We start from the raw sequence: 14,481 nt of genomic DNA on the forward strand, positions 1-14,481 counted from the left end.
GTATACGGACATTTGAGGCTCCTACATGTACCGTAATTTGTTACATTTGGAAGGCTATATTCACCTTTGATAGCAAAAGAGCTCTGTATACAAGCCATAGCATTTTGATTTTGCTTTACAAAATAATATTGCATGGCCAAACATATCATATTCAAAGGTCACTGTTTTAGGCAGATCTGATGGCAGAGACATAAATAACATTTGTTATTAATGTCTCTGCTGATGGTTAATATGTCCCACAGCCTCCTTAAAAGAGGCACAGAAAAGCCTGTGCCCAGAACCTTTGATTTTAACACTTAAATTTCACGAGTTACCCGAAATTAACAAACTGCAAATGCCAAGGTGTGTTGCATAAAAAAAAATCCTTAAATGTATGACAGGAATTGCTTGCCCTTAGTTGATGCTAGATATAAAGGGTAATAGTTTTGATGTTTACTAAAGTAACATGAGACGAAAAACAAACAAGAATCTGAAACGTATGTTTTTCTTACATTTATAATAGCACGGATTCGAATAAAACAGTTTCATGACATATATTTTAACGGAAACCAAATAGACACTTGTATTTATGCATAGGCAAAACAAATAAATTACCCAGAGCGGTTTATTAATTGTAACGTAACACTACCTCACTACGTCTGTGATAATTCAATTGCGGGTAAAAATCTCAGGGAACCCTCTCAAGGGAGGGTAATTGAAAACAATGTAGACGTAGAGTAAACAAAGCATTTGTTTATAAGTATCACTATTTTAATTCTAATTGTAGTCACTTACACGCATATTTTGTACCGTTTGTTTTGTAGACCTTTTTCAAGTTGAACATTTTAAAGAATGACAACATTATTAATGACCAGCAGACATACATATTTAATTGATCATGCTTACAATTGAAAAGTAATGATATATAGCTTGTATACATTTTCGATTATTATACGAGAGATAGAGAGAGAGAGAGAGAGAGAGAGAGAGAGAGAGAGAGAGAGAGAATTACTAGCGCATGCGTATGTAAATCGGATTCGGGGTTTTCCCACACTTACTATGACCATTCAGCAGAAGCAGCATATCTACAGGTAAGAGGGGTTTTGATTATTCATCTTATACATGCAATATTTTCTCTGAAACTTCTTGCTCTTTAAGATGGCAGAAAAGCTTTCCATAAATGTCTTTGTGATGAGTTACTTTGAATTATTGTTTGATATATTTGAATTAAGTATAAATATACATTACTTCTTCCGACCATATAAACATTATTTCTTTTTACTCTATTTACGCTGCTTAAAAACTGTTCTTTTGATTTGACTAGTTGGTATAAATCACTTTTTCGCCAAAATGTGCTAAACTTTTAAAGAAATATGATCCTTTACAGAAACACGTGTGTCAATTAGGCAAGGAAAAGGAGGAAAAGATCGAGATAAAGGTAACATTATTATTTCCTGTGTGATTTTTGTAAGGTTACTGATGGTTTCATCTAACGATAAACTGGGTTGTGTAGATTTCAACCCTATCAGTATCTTATATATAACGCTATAGATCACAATCGGTTTTCTTAAGTCGATGCAATAAGAATAGTTTCTTGATATAGTTTTCGATGTTTTATACAAAGCAACGTAGAGTTTAATTTACTTTTGGATACCACATTACACATCATTTCACTTTTTTCATAAAACCGTTAAAAGGATTAAATTGAAAATTGGATACACAGAAATAAGCAGAAAAATTAGAGATTCTAAACTATTTTAAGGGTCATAAAATCCTCATTGTTAACAAATGCCGAATTGAAACAAAATTAATTCTATGTTAAAGGGTACCTGCAGTAATTTTTTTTCTGATATTCTGATCATTAAAAAAAGCATGTTTTAGGATTTATGGTTTAGCTGGAATTAATTAAAATGTCAAACCTCACTGAGCAGTGCTGAGAGTAATGTCATGTTGTAAATTTTTTATTTACACCCACCCAGTTAATTCAAAACTTTCAAAGCTACTTACATAATTTTGATGATTTTTTTTATTGGCTGCTAGCTTATACAGGCTTTGTGGCTGCTGTTAGTGGCTGCTAGCTTCAACCTGGTTAATTTCTAGTCAAGGTAATATTAAATATCAAGAAGATTTATGCATGAATAATTAAAGTAAGCTGAAAATAAAGTAAAACATTTACTTATAAATTTATGTAATGTTTGAGTACTCTCGGTATTTTGATGATTTTCTTTATTGGTTGCTAGCTTCTATGGGCTAATTGACTGCTGTTAGTGGCTGCTAGCTTCTATGGGCATAGTGACTGCTGTTAGTGGCTGCTATAGCTTCTATGGGCTTAGTGACTGCTGTTAGTGGCTGCTAGCTTCTATGGGCTTGGTGACTGCTGTTAATGGCTGCTATAGCTTTTATGGGTTAAGTGACTGCTGTTAGTGGCTACTTTAGCTTCTATGGGCATAGTGGCTGCTATGGCTTTTATGGGCTTAATGGCTGCTGTTGGTGGCTGCTAGTTTCTATGGGCTTAGTGGCTGATGTTAGTGGCTGCAAGCTTCTATGGGCTTAGTCACTGCTGTTAGTGGCTGCTAGCTTCAATGGGCTTAGTGACTGCTGTTAATGGCTGCTATAGCTTCTATGGGTTTAGTGACTGCTGTTAGTGGCTACTTTAGCTTCTATGGGCATAGTGACTGCTGTTAGTGGCTGCTAGCTTCTATAGGCTTAGTGGCTGATGTTAGTTGATGCTAGCTTCTATGGGCTTAGTTGCTGATGTTAGTGGCTGCTAGCATCTATGGGCTAATAATTAAAAATGAAGGCCACATTTCTGTAATACATTTAAAAATAATAATTTGCATAACTGAAGGATGAGATCCCTTTCCATATGACAATACACATGAGCAGCACTTTATGTGCAATTTGAGGTTGAACTTTTGCAGTGAATTTTCAGATAATCAATAATCTTAACATTTCATGTCATAGGAAGTATTATGGTCTATTTAATTATTACAAACAAAATAAAAAATATTAAATTATGCCCCCTCCCAGTGGCGGTTGCCGGTTTTAGATTTGCTTCTGTGTGCCTAATGTACATCATCGTGTGCACAGATTTAGAGAAGGGTGGGAGTGAGGGGTCCAGACCCCCCCCCCCCCCCAATGAAAATTCATTTATATCAATAGTACTGTAAAATTACCAAAAATACACCTTGGACCCCAATGCTCTTACAGACATGTAAACACTCTAACCCATTGTGCTTCAATGTTAGGTAACATTATTTGGGAGGTAAATATTTAATTAATATTTAATATACTTTATTTTTTGTCTCAATAGGAAGTATACATCACAATATGCAGGTGTCCTGCACCACCTTAAAGCTGTTATTTACCTAATAAAATAGTGCAAGTGGATTTGAAGAATAGGTCATAAAAATACATGCATGTTACAAATAACTGATCTTTGTCTGAAGTTACGTACACAACACAGGTCTGCAGGTCTCAATAGCGGGTACTAGTTTTACCCAGCTCTTCGATTAGATGGGTTCATGTGTACACATACATGTACGTACGTGTTTTCCATATGCAGAAAAGGATTAGTTAAGATCAGCTAAAGGAATTCATTATTGTGTTTGAATTGGATTATCATTTGATGTTGACCAATATAGGTAAGCATAATACATGTAGTAGCAGTAGCAGAATATAATGAGATGCCAGCATACATAAGTTCTACTTTCACTTTCTAAATGTGATCTCCATTTGACAGCATACTGTATCATCATCTTTTGATATTTAAATAAGCTTATCCTCGTTACCTATCTTATCGCATTTGTAAAGTTTCTGTAATTTTAATTGCAAAAGTTATTTTTTTCATTTGTCAGACTTGCAGTTTTGAGTTGACCCCATATTGACCCTGTATAAACAATTTCATATTAAATTTGTGTATTACATGTAAATAAGTGTAGACACATATCATTTTTATATGAGTTATAATAGGAAAGAAGGAGTATTTCTTTCTTAATGTATTATAATGCATCAAATACAATGTAGGTCATGACCTTATGGGACTGTTCTGACCCCATGAAACAGGAAAAAAAAAATATCTTCTAATATGTCATTATAATGCATCAAATGGTGCAAAGTACATTAATGCCCCCTAGGTGATGTCTTAACCCCCCCCCCATCTCCCCCCGCCTTTATGAAATAGGAAATGATGATACACTGTATGATTTTATTAACCTGAGATCTAGCTGAGATCCTCATCCCTAAACCATATAATTTATTCTTGCTCTTTGTGTCATAGCGCGTAAAATTGTATGTAGATTATGCCCCCTTGGAGACACTCTGACATTGTAGAACTAGAAATAATAAAGTATTTTATCTTATTCATATGTAGTGTTTGATCCATGTGGGTAATTCCTAGCCTAATGATGACACTGCTTTGTTTAGGAAACTTTACAATTGCCCCAAATAGACGAATACACATGCATAAAACATTTTGTTTATAAATCTTAAAAATTCAATTAAGCAATTTGCAAAGTGTTAATGTGCATCAGGGAAGAAAAAGCAATCAAGAAATGATTTAAAATTTGCTACTGTACACATGTACTAAGAAGACTGAATCTTTAGAACCGCTGGTTAGATGGGGGGGGGGGGGGGGGGGGTAGTGAATGTGGAGTATAAACATTTATAATTTGAATCATTTATTGTAGTTATTAATTTTAACTTGTCAATGAATACTAGTTATTGATCCCAAGGTAGAAATATGACCTCTGATCATATCTCAATAGATCATTTGTCAATTATGCAAGGTGTAATGTAATTTTTTTTAAGAATAACATTTTTTAACGGTTAAATTATATATAAGATAGATCATTTGACAATTAAGGGGGGGGGGAGAACAGTTTATATTTGAGTTTGTTTGGTGGTGGGGGTTCCAAGTCATATATTTGACAATTTTTTAATGTAATTTAAAATAAGACTAAGCCATACTATACAGTCATGAACATGAATAGTATAGAACAAAACACAAACTAATACATGTATATATACATAGGAAGTATTACAAAACATAGATGATTGATCTATATCTGGGTTCTTAAATTGAATCATATATCATGTACATATTTTATTATTGTTTCTTTGTTCAAGGCATTTCAGATGGTATGTAGGTCATGATCCCAAGTGCTCTTCCTGAAATTATCAAATATCATAAAAACCATTGAGATCCCCACCTTAATCCAAAGATATTATTCCTCCTTATGTCATCCTGACCCCCTTAGAATCAGAAATTGTCAATTATCTTTAAATTATTGATGTTTGACGATCCTATCTCTATTTAATCTTTATTATTAAGTCTCCCGAATGAAATTTGGAGACTTATTGTTTTAGTAGGGTTCTTATAAATACATGTATTATTATTCTTCGTCTTCTTTCCCACTCTGAGCTTCTCAGAAATGACTGAACAGAATTGTACAAAACTTTAGGATATGATACATGTAGGCCTGCTTATCTAGTTGTGCACCGTGGTTTGGTTTTTCTCATTTTGGGTTAGACAACCACTTTTCGGAGGGGGGGGGGGTCAAAAGGGTGTGGGGTGTAACTTTGAACCTTGTAGGAAGAATCGTAGACTCTATTGTAAATGATAACTTGAAAACAGACAAAGATAATAATATAGGGTTTTCATAATCATATCTTGACTAGATCTGACCCCTGAGGTCATCCCCACCCCCCAGGAATTTGAAATTACCATATATCTCAGAAACTGATATAATAATGACCCCTAAACCATATATATTCATGTTTATGATGTCAAGGGGTATCAAATGTTATGTAGGTCATGGGCCCTGTGGGTAGTCCTGACCCCCTCGAACAGCAAGTCCCTTAATATCTTCAAAACAGTTGAGATCCCCACCCTTAAACCATATATATTCTTGTTCCTTGTGTCAAGGGGCATCAAACGGTATGAAGATCATAGGCCCCGGGGGTGGTTGTGACCCCCCTCATACAGGAAGTGCACGAATATCTCAAAAACGGTTGAGATCCCCACCCCTTAACCATATATATTCTTGATCCTTAAAGGGCATCAAAAGGTATGTAGGTAATGGGCCTCAGGGTTGAATTAAATTTTTAAAAACAATAATGCACATCTATGGAACAGTTCCTATCATATCCCAAGATATGATGTGTTTATCCATTAAATCATAAGAGGAGTTCTGGGATCTTTGGTTTTTTTTAGTGATATTAAACGTCAATTTTCTGCTACTATTTGACTCCCTGGATGAAATTAAAATTTTTAAAACCTTATTGCACATCTATAGGACAGCCCCAATTGTATCCCAAGAGATGACATAGCTACTCCAAAAGTTGTAAGAGGAGTTCTGGGAACAATACATTTTTTAGTAAAATAAAAAAAACATCATTTTTTTAGCCATTAAATGACCCCCAGGACAAAATAGAAAATTCCAAAACCTTATTGCGCATCTATAGGATACTGTAAAACATATTCCAAGAGATGATATGTCTACTGTTGAAAATGTAGGAGGAGTTCGAGGAAGAAGGTTTTTTGTGATTTAACGTCATTTTTTACCAATTATTTAACCCCCAGGACTAACAGAGAATTTTTGAAACCTTTTTACAAAACAACATGATACCCCAAATCAAACTCCAAGAGTTCAGTTTGCTGGTTTATAAGATGTAAGAGCAGTTTGAGAAAGTAAAACGTGACAGACGGATGGACGAAACAGGGTAACAACAATATACCCTAACTTTCTTTAGAAAGTGCAGGTATAAAAATAAAAAAAAGAATGTTGTTTTTCTTACAGATGACACTTAAGAAAAGTTACAGACGCAAAAGCCGTAAAATGTGAGTATTAATGCATAGTCAATGCTGGTAACTTTATATAAAAGTGTACTGAGTTTTTAGCTCACCTGAGCTGAAAGCTCAAGTGAGCTATTCTGATCACATTTTGTCTGTCGTCCGTCTGTCTGTCCGTCCGTCCGTCCGTCTGTCCGTCCGTAAACTTTTCACATTTTCAACATCTTCACAAGAACTACTGGGCCAATTTCAACCAAACTTGGCACATATCATCCTTAGCCAAAGGGGATTCAAAGTTGTGAAAATTAAGGGTCACACGCGTTTTCAAGGGGAGATAATTAGAAATTTATGAAAAATTTCGAGAAATTTTCAAAAATCTTCTTCTCAAGAACCATAATGCCAGGAAAGCTGAAACTTGTGTGGAAGCATCCTCAGGTAGTGTAGATTCAAAGTTGTGAAATTTATGACCCCCGGGGGTAGGGTGGGGCCACAATGGGGGGTCGAAGTTTTACATAGGAATATATAGAGTAAATCTTTAAAAATCTTCTTCTCAAAAACTAATCAGCCAGGAAAGCTGACACTTGTGTGGAAGCATCCTCAGGTAGTGTAGATTCAAAGTTGTGAAATTCATGACCCCCGGGGGTAGGATGGGGCCACAATGGGGGCTCGAAGTTTTACATAGGAATATAAAAGAGTAAATATTAAAAAGTCTTCTTCTCAAGAACCATAATGCCAGGAAAGCTGAAACTTGTGTGGAAGCATCCTCAGGTAGTGTAGATTCAAAGTTGTGAAATTTATGACCCCCGGGGGTAGGGTGGGGCCACAATGGGGGGTCGAAGTTTTACATAGGAATATATAGAGTAAATCTTTAAAAATCTTCTTCTCAAAAACTAATCAGCCAGGAAAGCTGAAACTTGTGTGGAAGCATCCTCAAGAAGTGTAGATTCAAACTTGTGAAATTCATGACCCCCGGGGTAGGGTGGGGCAACAATTGGAGCTCGAAGTTTTACATAGGAATATAAAAGAGTAAATATTAAAAAGTCTTCTTCTCAGAAACTAATCAGCCAGGAAAGCTGAAACTTGTGTGAAAGCATCCTCAGGTAGTGTAGATTCAAAGATGTGAAAATCATGACCCCTGGGGGTAGGGTGGAGCCACAATGGGGGTCGAAGTTTTACATAGGAATATATAGATTAAATCTTTAAAAATCTTCTTCTCAGAAACTAATCAGCCAGCAAAGCTGACACTTGTGTGGAAGCATCCTCAGGTAGTGTAGATTCCAAGTTGTGAAAATCATGACCCCCGGGGGTAGGGTGGGGCCACAATGGGGGGTCGAAATTTTACATAGGAATATACAGAGTAAATCTTTAAAAATCTTCTCCTCATGAACCATAAGACCAGGAAAGCTGAAATTTGTGTGGAAGCATCTTCAGGTAGTGTAGATTCAAAGTTGTGAAAATCATGAGCCCCGGGGGTAGGGTGGGTCCACAATGGGGGGTCGGAGTTTTACATAGGAATATATAGAGTAAATCTTTAAAAATCTTTTCTCAGAAACTAATCAGCCAGGAAAGCTGACACTTGTGTGAAAGCATCCTCAGGTAGTGTAGACTCAAAGTTGTGAAAATCATGACCCCCGGGGGTAGGGTAGGGCCACAATGGGGGGGGGTTCGAAGTTTTACATAGGAATATATAGGGTAAATCTTTAAAAATCTTCTTCTCAGAAACTAATCAGCCAGGAAAGCTGACACTTGTGTGGAAGCATCTTCAGGTAGTGTAGTTTCAAAGTTGTGAAAATCATGACCCCCGGGGGTAGGGTGGGGCCACAATGGGGGGGGGGGTCGAAATTTTACATAGGAATATACAGAGTAAATCTTTAAAAATCTTCTTCTCAGAAACTAATCAGCCAGGAAAGCTGAAACTTGTGTGGAAGCATCCTCAGGTAGTGTAGATTCAAAGTTGTGAAAATCATGACCCCTGGGGGTAGGTTTGGGCCCCTATGGGGGGTCAAAGTTTAACAAAGGAATATATAGGGTAAATCTTTAAAAATCTTCTTCTCAGAAACTAATCAACCAGATGATTTTTTATAATTGTTAAGACTTTCGCCCCAGGACAATTCTTTGGCCTCACAAGAAGGTTCAAAGTTTGCTGTAGGTTTATATCCCATATATAAACTATTGTTAAGGATCTTTTTGAGAACTGCAATACTCAACATATGATATGACTTTAAAATCATCCTGTTAGAAAAGGGACTAATGATTATAAGTTTGTATTAATTATGACTCCATTAAGCTGATTTTATTATACCTATTGTTCCTCAGGTGAGCGATGTGGCCCATGGGCCTCTTGTTATCATTGCAATTAACCGCATATGAATAGACAGACGCTGGAAAAACTGATCAAAATAGCTCTTTTGAGCTCTCAGTTCAGGTGAGCTAAAATTTAAATATATCACGATGCTTACATAGTTAATAATCACAAGTTGCAACATTGCATGTAGTTTAATATTGAGAAGATTTTAAAGAAGCATTGTCGTGATTTTAATGCTTACAATGCTTCAGCAAAGCATTTTTAATAGGCAACCAAGAGTGTATTTGTTGAGTTATAAGTGAGTTGCAGAGCTTACAATTTTTTGCTATGTAATCAAAGCTTGTGTTTACATTTTCAATGTTAAAGTGAAAATTCCCGTTTTAGACCTAAAATGAAGGTGTTAAATGTTAGGAACTGTTAATTAATGCTTAAAATCCATAAGAAGATGTAAATCAGGATTAAGGATAGTTACTAAACAGCATGTTGTTACAAAATAGCGCTGAAGAGTACCAGTACCAAATACTAAGTTACCAAGCACATTTCAAAACACAATTATGGCCTGTATGTAGTATGGGATGGGATAAATTCAAGAGTGAGACAGTTCCTCAGCATGCATTGTGGGAAACCCACAGATGATTACGCATCGTTCCTCTCTCCATCGCCGGCTGATGGAGAAAGGAACGATGCGTAATCAACTTTGGCTTTCCGGCAATGCTCAGCATGCAAATTTCGCAGAACTAGACCACATAAACAAATGAATAATTAACCCTCCACAAAGGTTTATTTTATTCATTTGTGGGATCTCTATGACATGTTGTTATTAGTGCAAATAGGGAACTCACGAGGAATTGATAGTGTGATTTTTAGCTCACCGAGACGAAGTCAAGGGGAGCTTATGCTATACCCTTGGCGTCGGCGTCTGGACCTGGTTAAAGTTTTTGTTGCAGGTCCTGTATCTAAGCTATTACTTGTCCTATCTTCACCAAACTTGCATGGGTGATGCATCTGGACCTACTTATGGACTTGCATCAGGATCATAAGACACACCATCCATGCAAGTTTAGTGAAGTAAAAAAAATAGGACCAGGAGTAACTTAGATATTGCTATCAAAGGGCACCTGCAACAAAAACCTTAACCTGCGGTTTTTGGAGCCGGTTAAAGTTTTTGTTGCAGGTGCCCTTTGATAGCAATATCTAAGTTACTGCTAGTCCTTACTTCACCAAACTTGTATGGTTGGTGCCTCTTATGATACTGATGCACCTGACAGGCTTGAATGCTGAATCTGAGCCATAGGTTTCGGATGCTGGAGGAGGTTAAGGTTTTAAGAGCTGGTTAAATTTTTTGAAACAGGTGCCCTCTGATGATGATATCTTAGTTATTACTTGTCCTAACTTCACCAGACTTCCATGGATGGTGCGTTTTATGATACTGATTCACCTGACAGGCTTCAATGCTGAGTCTGAGCCATAGGTTTCAGATGCTGGATAAGGTTAAGTTTTTTTTAAACAGGTCACATGTTACAAAGATAATAGTACTATTTTAAACTTGCATAGTTGATTAAACTGTAATATGAATGAATCGCAGAGGAAGCTTCAGATGCAGAGCTTGATCTCCATTATCAAGGATGCTAAAAATTTTATCTTAGTTATTACAGGTCCTAACTTCACCAAACTTGAATGGATGGTGTGTCTTATAATACAGATGCACCTGACAGGCATGGATGCTGAATCTGAGCCATAGATTGCGGATGCTGGATGAGGTTTAGTTTTTTGGAACAGGTCACATGTTGAATAGATGATAGCTTGCATAGTTGATTGAACTATATTATAAATGAAACGCAGAGGTTGCTTCAGATGCAGAGCCTGATCTCCATTATCAAGGATGCTAAAGAAATCTCCTACCTCACTTAAACCTGCTTGATATATATAGATAGATGTGTTTGTGGATAAATGATATAATATGATTCCTATAATATAGTATTGTATGATATAAAACACTATTGTTTAATATGGTACAATATAATATCATATGTTATATTGTAAAAAGTTATATGATACGATATTATATTGTATCAATTTTTTTTATATTTTATGATATGATATTGTATCATGATATATTGTTCTGTATAGTATTGTATACTATGATACAATATTATAAAATATCATATTGTATCTATAATATTGTATCATACGATATTGTATAATATGATATTGGTTTCTGTAATATACAATTATATCATGTGAAATTGTATTATATGATCATAGTGTAATATTATATATTATCGTATCATATGATATTGTATAATATGATATTGGCTTATGATATTTTATTTTATTATACTTTCATGTTAAATACTAAAATCTGATTGGTTTAGACACAGTTGATAATCCGTTCTATTACCCTCAGCGTTAGCAACACACTTAGCAACGGGTTACACAACGAATTGTTACATGCGCATAAATTATGTGCGTACAGTTCGCCATGGAATTCACGTCATTTCAATCTATATAAAAGCAGAAAAAAATCTCGAGAATTAAGACATTCAGTATAATAAAATAAATAGTGCCTGTTTGGGAGGATAACAGTTGAAAATGACACCCCTCAAAAACACCATTGTCAACCTCAATAGTTTCCTCAGGGTTTCCCAAACAGGCACTATTTATACAGTTACTGTATTATATGATATATATTGTAAGTAAAATAGGATGCAATATTTAATCTTATATTATTTTATTGATTAACATATGAACATATGATTATCATACAATTTTTTAACAGATGATATACATGTATGATTTTGTGTCAAAACAGAATCCATGAATTTCCAAAATCATAAAGTATGATTTTCATATAATATGATAAAGGTGGTCTCATAAAGGTGATGTCTCATAAGGGAGATGCCTCATCTTGGTGAGCTTTGTAATCTGTGATTACCTATGTTTATATCTTGGGTACCTGTACCCTCTTGATTATCGTAAAGAAAATGCTTTGTTATTCTTTATTCTCAATATATATTCATTGCAATAATCAAAATAATTTAACTTAGGAACATTGCATTACAAACACTCGCATGGGGCGTTAGAAATATTATTACTATATATACAGGGTACATGATATATAGGATATACTGCAATGATTTTGAATTAGCAGAAGCAGCTGTGTGTGAAATATGCCAAAAAAAGACAGCCAAATGTAATATGTTTACAGTTTTTTAACATATGTTCTAAAAGAAGCTTTTTAATCTTGTTTTCAGGACCTTCAAGAATTTGAAAATATTTGTAAGACTTCGTCCGTTCACATGGACCAACAATCTTAGGATAACCACAAGCTCGAATGGAAGGATAGTGGAACTGAAAGAGAAAAAATAGACATCTTTTTATATTATATTTCAGTAATAAATTTGATTTCTGTTTTAATTTGTATTTAAACCAAAATATCTATGACTTTGATCCTCATTTGGATTAGAGCTTTGTATAATTATGTAAACAAAAGGGCCAGAGGCCACATCGCTCATCTGACAGCATATTGAACAAGAGGCCCATGGGCCACATCGCTCACCTGAACAGCAGTTCCTTGTAACATTACATTTCTTAGCATATGCTTTTTCTATTTTAAACATTGAACCCCTTTCTGGGGACCCAGTAATGGTCCGAGGTTTATGGTTGGCTTGAACAACATAAATAGTAACATAGGAATGAAAATGTGTAGCACTGCGGTGGGACCGAACGTACACAACCTGAAAAACTGAACGTAGAAGAGTTCCACTTCAAGAGGAATAACTCTCAGACTGTACAGAACATTAAGAAAGATAACTCTTGGTTCCACTACATTAGAGTTTACACAATTTGAGGATCCTTGCATAGTAATCTCACAAACTGTAGCATTATAGTTCTCGAGAAGAACTTTTTAAAAACATTTTCAATATATCTTTCTATGTAAAACTTTGAACCCCTTTTGGGGCCACAGTATTAGTCCAGTGCTAAAGTTTTAATTATTTGGAATCTACATTATTTAAGGATGCTTGCATAGTTATCTCACAAGCTGAAGCATTATAGTTCCCTAGAAAAAGATTTTTCAACATTTTCCCTCTATATTTCTATGCTAAACTTTGAACACCTCTTGGGGCCCCAGTATTAGATTGAGGTCACGGCTTTTATAATTTCGAATCTACACTATTTGAGGGTGCTTACGTAGTTATCTGACAAATTGATGCATTGTAGTTCTCGAAAAGAAGATTTTTAAACATTTTCCATATATACCGGTACTTCTACATTTAACTTTAAACCCATCTTGGGTCCCTAGTATTAGTCCAGGGGTCACTATTTTAAAACTGTCGAACCTTCATTATCCAAGGTTGTATGCATGATAGTAATCTCACAAATTGAAGCATTGTAGTTCTCGAGAAGAAGATTTTTTAACCTGTTACCTTTATATTTCTATAATAAACTTTGACCCCATCTTGGGGCCCCATTATTGGTCCGGGGGTCACGATTTTACGAATTAGGAATCTACATAAGCGAAGGATGCATGCATAGATATTCCACTAACTAAAACATTGTAGTTCTTGAGAAGAAAATTTTTAAACTTTTCCTTTGTTTTTTAAAATGTTTAAATTTTGAACCCCTCTTGGTGCCCATCAATTGTCCGGGAGTTACAATTTTTTGAATCTACATTATTTAAGGATGTACATGTATGCATAGTAATATCCCAAACAGTTGCACGATGGTTCTTGAGAAGATTTTAAAACATTTTCCTATATATGTTAAAATCTAAACCCCTCCTGGGGCCCCACTTTTGTTCGGGGGTCACGATTTTTACAATCTGCACTATATATACAACCTTTTGTGTATGTATTGGCATTCCTGGTGCAGTGGTTCTTGAGAAGAAAATTTTTAAACATTTTCCTATGTATTTCTATGTTAAACCCCGCCTGGGGCCCCAGTTTTGGTCCGAGGGTCACGATTTTTACAATTTAGAATCTTCATTATACATACAAGCTTTTGTGTAAATATTGGCATTTCTGGTGCAGTGGTTCTTGAGAAGAAGATTTTTTAAACATTTTCCTATGTATTTCTATATATGTTAAACTTTGAACCCCGCCTGGGGCCCCAGTTTTGGTCCGAGGGTCACGATTTTTACAATTTAGAATCTTCACTATATATACAAGCTTTTGTGTAAATATTGGCATTTCTGGTGCAGTGGTTCTTGAGAAGAAGATTTTTTAAACATTTTCCTATGTATTCCTATATATGTTAAACTTTGAACCCCGCCTGGGGCCCCAGTTTTGGTCCGAGGGTCACGATTTTTACAATTTAGAATCTTCACTATATATACAAGCTTTTGTGTATGTATTGGCATTTCTGTTGCAGTGGTTCTTGAGAAGAAGATTTTTTAAACATTTTC

General features: G+C 35.4%; 2 long non-coding RNA genes across 3 annotated transcripts in view; both read left to right on the forward strand.

Annotated features, from left to right (window-relative positions):
* LOC105340220 (uncharacterized) overlaps positions 1-14,481 on the forward strand; it is a 114,988-nt gene that overhangs the window by 54,565 nt on the left and 45,942 nt on the right. The window lies entirely within an intron of this gene.
* LOC136272874 (uncharacterized) lies at positions 1,302-12,605 on the forward strand. Its single transcript, XR_010710936.1, has 3 exons — positions 1,302-1,417; positions 6,780-6,820; positions 12,332-12,605. It is a non-coding gene; the product is annotated as an uncharacterized lncRNA (long non-coding RNA).

Source organism: Magallana gigas, chromosome 1 (genome assembly GCF_963853765.1).
Source record: "Magallana gigas chromosome 1, xbMagGiga1.1, whole genome shotgun sequence".
NCBI classification, from domain to species: Eukaryota; Metazoa; Mollusca; class Bivalvia; order Ostreida; family Ostreidae; genus Magallana; species Magallana gigas.